Source organism: Cyprinus carpio, chromosome B22 (assembly GCF_018340385.1).
Source record: "Cyprinus carpio isolate SPL01 chromosome B22, ASM1834038v1, whole genome shotgun sequence".
Lineage (NCBI taxonomy): Eukaryota > Metazoa > Chordata > Actinopteri > Cypriniformes > Cyprinidae > Cyprinus > Cyprinus carpio.
The window spans coordinates 5,263,810-5,272,416 of NC_056618.1; the positions used below are offsets into that span (position 1 = coordinate 5,263,810).

Sequence of the window (8,607 nt, forward strand, 5' to 3'; positions counted from 1 at the left end):
GAGGATCCACACTGGAGAGAAACCTTACAAGTGTTCACTCTGTGATATGAGATTCAGTCGGTCCGAAACCCTGAGAACACATGAGAGGATCCACACTGGAGAGAAACCGTATCACTGCTCTGCATGTGGGAAGAGTTCCACTCAATTGTTTTCTCTACAAAGTCATAAAATAAACAATCACAATAAGTAGTTCATCTTCAGGGGTGTATTCCAGAAAGGAGGTTCAACAAACTCAGAGTTGTCTTACCCTGAGATGGAAACTCTTGAGTGTTCGGTTTCAGAACAGCTAAACTGTGTTAGTTCAGTCCACTCTGAGTAGGTTGACTCTGAGTTTAGAGCGTGCACCACGACTATGAGAAGACTATGAATCCGAAATTATGATTCACCATGGCAACAGCACCGACAAAAAGACAGCATACTTCTGAGTCAGAACGTAATTTAATTCTTAATCACTGTTACAATATCAGAGGTAAAACTGTATATTATTTATATTATTAACTAAATTTAATTTTCATGGTATCCCATGGCAAAAAAAGAAAAAGAAAAATTGAAACTGAACATAGCAGCATCTAAAAATGATTTATAAAAACACAATTAATTCAGGGTAAAGCTTTAAGCATAAACGTTTCATGGGTGTAGGCTACATGACGCTCTTCATTCCTCGCTGGAAAAGCTGTCAAAGAAGACGCGGAACTCGAGGTGGATTTTAAGTCAAGCTAAAGGCAAGTCTATCCTCGCAGCTGCCGATGCAATGTTTTTCCCTGATTGGCATCACAAAGGGAAAGGTACTGAGCACTGTGAATGTTAGAGACTCATGTTTTTATTTATAACAATTGTTGATGTTTGAATTGTTTTCAGGGCAGTTTGTGACGACGGATATAACAAGAAAGTTGGTAACAACCTGGACAGAAGTGTGAAATTCGACCATAATATTGTAAATGTTAGTGTGAGATTCGTTAAACCCTTGTTTTGCTATAAATCATCTAATTAAGTGCCCAATACCCCCACATTTGCTGTATATCCATTAACCGATGTAGTTGTCCCAAAGTACTATGTGTCAGTGGTTTAGGGGATTTCACATGAAGGCAGCAGCGCTGGGTCAATGCATTGATCTCTATAAATGAAGTGTAGGTTAGACACAGCATTGTTTTGTTGGTTTTGTTCAGAGTTTAGAACAGGGGTTCTCAACTCTGACCTGCGTGATCCACTCTCCTGCAGCAATTCAGTTGCAAACCCTTATCAAACAACACCTGAACAAGGTAATCATTGTGTTTAGGTTCTAATATAGGGGTGCACAAACTTGGGGGTCCTGGAAGGCCGAGTGTCCTGCAGAGTTTTGCTTCAAAACCTCAATCTGACACAACTGAACAAACTAGTCAAGCTCCTTACTAGTCATTCTAGAAACTTGTTGCGGCAGGTGTGTTGAGGCAAGTTGGATCGTGAACTCTGCAGGGACACTGGCCTTCCAGGACTGAGTTTGGGCACCCCTGTCCTAATAGAACTGGTAGAGTCAGGTGTGTTTGATGAAGGTTGGAGCTAAACTCTGCAGGAAAGTGTATCTCGGGCCAGAGAGAGTTGAGAACCCCTGGTTTAGACAATTTACTTCTTTACAACCTTGTTTCTTTTTGGTGTTGCACTGAATTCTGTGACCCTGTAGGTACTGCATTGAGCTAAAGATCTAAGCTAAGAGCTAAGCAGTACTAGAGTCATATAAAAATCTGGTGGGTCACAGATTCGATAAACTGAATGAATCAGCACTGAATGAATGGTTTACTAACTCATTAAGACAATCCCTCGCTGCCACCTACTGACATAACAATGTAACCTGCAATGAAAGCACTGAAAAAAACTGCTAACAGACAGATATTTTTCAAAATCAGGTGCGCCAATATTATAAAATATTATTTATTCAACAATAATAGCCATTATAAACTATTTATTATATATAATTTAAACAAGTTCTAAATTGGATGCCATATAATTTGTGTTGAAAAACAAAATCCTAAAATATAAGCAGTTATGTTTAGTGCAAACAAGTAATAAGATTGCAATATAATTATTGTTATAACTGCAATAAAATAATTTGTAACTAATGTAAATACTTTACATTTCACAAATTAATGCTGTTTTTTTCTCTGTTAAAATATCTATGCACTGAAAATTTCTTGGACTTTGTTAATGTGCTCATATTCAAATTTGCCAGTCATGCATAGTTTTCATGTGTTGTACTTTATTTACATTTTGTTTTATTGGTATATATTTATGCTTTTGGCTTTTTTAGATGTTTGTGTGTGTGGTTGTGTGTGTGTGTGTGTGTGGTGTGTGTGTGTGTGTGGTGTATGAGTGTGAACTACCATACCCATATTACTTTTCATATTTTGTGAATGAATACTATGAGTGACTAAATTTGTGTGTATTATAAATGATTTAAGCCTTCATATGTTAACATAGGCTATATAAAATGGAAAACAAAACAAACGCTACAAAAGGTGAAATGTAAAAAAGGTCTGGTAATAAGATGAAACGCTTAACCTGTAAAGAAAAGGAGCATGTAAATTACAAAAAAGTGGTAAACTGGTAAAAACGTTGGGGAATATATTCATGATTTTTTCTAAACGCTGTGAAAAAAACAATTTATAACGTCAAGCATTTTGATTGGAGCTTGTAAATTACAAGTTTGGACAAGCCTCTTGAAGCGTGATTGTTATTTTAAAAAATAATGTTTTTTAATTTCTAAAACGTATGGGTTGAATAAACATCCATTGAAGTTGTTCCATTTAACCGTAAAGAAAGCATTTTGAGGTGGAGCTTGTAAATTACAAGGTGTGGACGTGGTAAACACTTTGTAAACGTTGTTGAAAGGAGATATACGAACGTGCTAAAAACTGTTTTAACAGCGTTGTGGATTTGCTGGGTATATTTAGGGTGTTTTATCGAGGTGAGGGAGGTGATAGGGGGCTTCTCAAACAGAAAGCTTCATCCTTATAATTCAGATGATCAGTACCCCGACATCGTTTTGATTTCAGTTTATTTTCGCTGTGAATTTATAATGTGTGCAAGAGCTTCTGTTGGATGACACCCAGAGATAAGATTTGGTTGAACTGAAGAAAAAAGGTCTCGAATGATGGAGTCGATTATTCCCCTTGATGGAATCGATTCCTTTGGATTCGGGACTCTCGATTCCCAACGCCTTCGGAATTTCCCAACACATTCCAACATCAACCAGGTAACTGCGGTTCGATATGTGGAAAGCCGCCAGCCCGCCTTGGTTTGTGATCTTGCCGCGTCACGAGTCACGGAATCATGCACTTACGGTACGGGTGCTGAGAAGCAGTCAACTAAATGCATATAAAGAAGCTGTCATACACAACGTCCATCTGTCTAGTACTTCTGCTTATATTTTGAAACATAATTTAAAATTTTTAGTTTTTTAAGGAAAAAAATAGGCTTATTCTTTATGTAGACCATAAAACGTTTGATATTGTTACAGTAATTATTATAAATGACTTTGTTAATGTTTATAACTTTAATTATTAATATGACTTTCATTCATGTTTTTTTATTTAATCGCTTTGTGTGGTGATATATGTGCATATATCAATATATATTATAATTATATTATACCTATATATATAACTATTCACGTATACTAATAATATGATGTGTTTGTGTCCTTGGTGTGTGTGTGATGATGGTGTGTGTTGTCAAACCGCAAAATGCATCCTAGCAGAATGCAACGTGCTCGGTGTCCGCCCCAGATTTTCCAAAACAAACATAAAAAAGGTTTTCCTTTATAGGTTATGATCATTCTTCAAAAAACATCTGTATTCAGTAGGTCGATCCCGAAGCTCTCAATGTATTCATTGTCACGGCATTTTTTTACCTGTATAGTGTATGGAAGGGACGACCAGAAAAACTAAAAGCAAAATCACCCAAGAACAATACAAAAAGATGCACTTCCACAGCCATTGCTAGCCCTCCTGTGTCCATATTCCAAACCAACTGTCCTATTAAAAAATGGTTCCCTTTATAGCGTTAGCTAATTCGTTCAATGGATATGTATTCAGAGTCTAGCCTGATGATTCCCTGTTTTACCATTTTTATCAACGGGCATTTATCTGGATTATAGTTTGGAATAGGACAAGCCAAAAACAGCAATCCAATATAATCAACCACCAATAAAATCCGTTGTTTTGCACTTTGGTTTCTTTACCGAATATTTAAAACACCTCATAAAAAAAGTAGTCTTGCACTTTGTAGGTAGCGTTGCGAGCTCTTTGCAAAATGGATATTGCATTCATGATTGCACACTACCGACTACTATCCCTGTTTTAATTTTTCTCAATTTGGCATTTGACTGTTACTGGTTTGCCGAGATGCGAACAAACAAAATGACAAAATCATCAACCAACAACAAATGGAATCCTGAGCAATGGCCAACGAGGTCCCACGGTTCCGCAACAATCATAAAAAGGGTTGCCTTATAGGGTTAGACTCAATACATTACAAATGGATGTGACAATTCAGCGGGACCCTGACTATCACTATCTTCATTGTACAAGTCAGTTTTGGAGGAAAATTAAATGAATTTCTGAGATATGGTAAGCATCTGATGTGCATAAAGCACTTGTACAATCCCGTGCCAACATTTTCAAAAACACTCTAAAAAATTCTGTATTTATAGGTTTGCTCATTCTGTTTTCACGTATTTTTACTGTATGGTTTTGTAGAGAAAATACTGGGCAAATTTCACCCTTTGTACGCAATGTACAATTTCTCAAAACACTAATAAAAGGTCTTCGTTATAGGTTTGCTCGTTCTGTCACGCTGTAACGACTACTGTGTTCACACAGGTCACCTGGACTATTACTGTATCATTAATTGTCACAATATTTTTACTGTCTAATTTTGGACGAAAATTAATGGCAAAATTCACCCAGCATCTAAGTGAATAAGGCCGACTTTTACATCATGTGTCCATATTCCGACCTCTCATAAAAATCTTTCATTACAGGTTTGCTCGTTCTTTTGATTGATTACTAGTTTCACAGTCACCCAGACTATTACTGTATTATTTATTATGTATTTAACATTACATTTTTTTGTTATACATACACACACACACCAATTAATCTACATATATATATAATTATACTATATATTAATGTATATATATATGTTATATATATTATAATTATTATAATATATCTAATATCACACACACACACACCACACACATATATATATATATATATATATATGCAGTTATACACTAAAACACACACATGAACTAAACAAAAACAAGGACTGACAATCATTAATATTCACATGTAATACCATTAATAAACGCATTTTATACTAATTAATGTGTACATATTACCAAACGTTTTTATTGTACCAAAAATAAAGTATTTAAATAATTTTAAAATTAGTTAAGGGGGAATAAGCAAAAGTATAAAGGAAACGTGTGTATGACACGCTTCCTTTAGTAAGCATTTGGACTGCTTCAGCACCCGTACCGTAAGTGCATGATTTTACACAACGCTAAGTAGCAGACACTGGGACACTACGCAGATAAAAAGAGAGAAAAGCGGTAGTTCGCTGGAATTTGATACCATTTTATGTCCTAGAAAACACTTTGGTACAGGTAGGCTATAACTTTAACAGCAGACACTAATTTTAGACACTCGCGGACATTGTTTTTTATATATTAATCCCATATGCCGATCCGTCTGAAGAGATATGAGAATTTGCTGCTGACAAGCGGCGAAGGGCCCTAAAGCACAGAAACATGAGCGTTTAAAATACTTATAAATTCTCTTTTATAGTGGACAAGACCACAAGTATGTTTTCAAACGAGTGGGTTATTGAACAATTAAAATTATGTTATTAAAACACCTCAGTATAGTAGGCATCACATCTGCATAGTGAACGTTCCTCACACGCCTTGTAGATTTCATTTGTATTTTTGCCTCACATAAATTCAAAACAACTGATGTTTTTTTAGCAAGGTGCCTCTGTTTGGGGGAGTTTTAAAAGATAATTACGTACATCATTAGGGCTGCCAATTAACTTCAGAAATTGTAAAAATAAAGGACAGTGTGTGATTCTTTATACAGAAAATAAGGGACAGGAATAAGGGAAGCTAAAATATTTGTAATCATAATGTCTGCCTAAAAAGTTCTCAAAAATAATAACATTTGTTTTGCTTAACCATCTTTATGTGTGCAAAGTACCCTAATTCTAAAAAAAATGAACTCGCACAAGTAGTGAAGTAATTTAGGAGGTGGAAAACTGTTGTGTGAAATTACATTACATACAAATGAAACAGCATAACATACCCCCTTGAACGTCAATTGAAACATACGTCAACTGACATGCATAAACTGTTTTTACCCTAAAATTTGATTGTGAATCATATAGCTTATGAAATGAATGAAAAGATGCATATCTTTATGTAAGAAAGTCTTAGAGATGTGGGCTACATTCTGGTCTTTGGACTTTGTACTTCGGAGTGTATAGTTTTACGAATACACCAGAAGTTAATTTTTATAAACAGAGTAGTCTATTTTTGTCTATTCAACAGTATTAATTTACGCATTTAATGAAAGATGTCATTCCCTCGGGTATTTAGACTGAATGGACTTCCTGCTTGCCTGAGTGGCTCATGTCAATCGTTGTTTTTCATTCGCCCAACTGATCTGCAAAATCAAAACGCGGATGGGGGAAGGAATTACCGTGAGTCCCGCTCGCTGTGAAGCGTAAGATTTTCACTTGCAAATAGGGCCAAACTGCGTTCCGTAGTCTTATCTTTTCATACGGGATGCTTCTTTGTGTCTTAAATACGGGACGAGTTCCGTGTTATTTACGAACAGCGGGCACCCGCGATGAAGCTGCGAGAAGATTAATAAAAAGAGGGGCTGCGTGATTGGATCAGGCACAAGGGTCTCACCCCAGAGGCTGAAACACCGGCCCTCGCAGCCAAAAATAACAGACCGCCCACCGTGATTCTCTCTCCCTGGTCCTCCCTATTAGCCAATCCGGTCCTGGCGCTTTCCTGTGTTATGCTGTTGTTTTTGTGATGTGAAATCAAAAGTGTTTTTAACCAGACATTTCTCAGTCCGTTTGTTAAGTCTGACGTCACCGCTTCCGTGTCCAAACGCTCCATCAGATATCACGAGAAAACAACAAAAGGTGCTAATATACACTCACAATGTGATTATAATACTACCAAAAAAAAAATATATAATCATAACCTTTAACAACATACCGAAATCACAGATAACCAGACAATGAAAATATAAATAAATAAATATGAAAGTTATTTGTGTTTGGGACGCTGTGAGCACGGAGACTGTAGTGTACACCGTGAGTTTGAAAAGGTTTATCTTAAATGTATAATATGAATAAACAGTGCTAATAAACGGCTGCTGAGGTCGTATTCTCAAGTGAAGCGAGTTGACCACTTAACAACCGAATAAGACCAGTGCATTTGTTTGTAACTCACTTTATTTTATATAGTGTTTTTGTTGCTGTTGCTGCTAACTGAACATATTTCTTCATCTCATGAACATCATCATCTCCAGGTCACACTGAACAGCAGATTGTTGTCTCAAGCCAGTGCTGATCAATGACAGTTTATCTGCAGTATGTCAGAGAAGAGAGGAAAGATGAGTCTCTCACAGAAACAGAGGTAACACTGAGTCTGCTTTCAGAGAATCATTTTAAACACTGCTGCAGTTTCAGAGCTTTGCTGGAAAAAACACAACCTTAACAAACTGTGTTTTATATTTACAAATGATTTGCAGAACTTCAGAGCTTTGTTACTTCCTAATAAAAAATAACATAAAAATATTTAACAAGTAGCCAATTGATGATAAATATCAGAACTGAAAATCTAAATCATCATTTACAGTCATTTTACAGTCGCTCTTCAGCCCAATCCACTTTCATTATCACCATTGATTTGCGCAGCCAAAATGTGTCATATGGTCCCTTTAATGCTAACAGAACTGTGTAGCGCTGACATTTCTGCTCTCCATTTTAGTCAAAAAAGAAAATGAAAAATAAAATATTTTTAATTAGATCAGTCAGATATTTGTAAAATTATATTTATTCTCACATTTGAAGTACTTCAAAGAAATTGTTAAACAAATGTGAGTCTGTAAACAAGAATGACTGCTATCTTTAAAACTCTGCATTGTTTCTGTGAAGGACTAGAGAGAATGTGTGTCAATATAAAACACAGATGAAGCTCCTGTAGAAAAGTTCTCTTCTCTCTTTGTGTCATAAGTGTAAGATCAGGATCACATGTATCTGTGAAGAGTGACCAGTCAAAGGGGTGGTGAAGGACCGAACTTCAGTGAGAAAAAAAACATCTATCAAAAGGTATTTATTATCTTTGACATTATAATGGTAGTGTTGGCTTATTTCTCCACTAAGATGCTTGTGATAGAAAGTAATGGAATAAAACAATAAATCACTGATTTCCTCTTTATTGAACTCAGTCTGGAGCTTCTTTCCAGTAACACAATCACACAAGCAGCCACAAGGAGGTATAAGTCAAGTCAAGTCAAGTCTGCTTTATTGTCAATTCTTCCAGAATCG

The 8,607-nt window shown here is 36.0% G+C and overlaps 2 protein-coding genes and 1 long non-coding RNA gene across 3 annotated transcripts in view; 2 read left to right on the plus strand and 1 right to left on the minus strand.

The window, feature by feature from the left end:
- LOC109084161 (NACHT, LRR and PYD domains-containing protein 12-like) overlaps window positions 1-8,607 on the minus strand; it is a 941,455-nt gene that overhangs the window by 886,373 nt on the left and 46,475 nt on the right.
- The window catches only part of LOC109062727 (NACHT, LRR and PYD domains-containing protein 12-like), a 314,849-nt gene that overhangs the window by 141,749 nt on the left and 164,493 nt on the right, over window positions 1-8,607 (plus strand).
- The window catches only part of LOC122141522, an 11,142-nt gene continuing 9,585 nt past the window's right edge, over window positions 7,051-8,607 (plus strand). The window contains exons 1-2 of the long non-coding RNA XR_006157865.1: window positions 7,051-7,194; window positions 7,587-7,693. This is a non-coding gene — a long non-coding RNA (uncharacterized LOC122141522). The remainder of the gene's footprint in view (window positions 7,195-7,586; window positions 7,694-8,607) is intronic.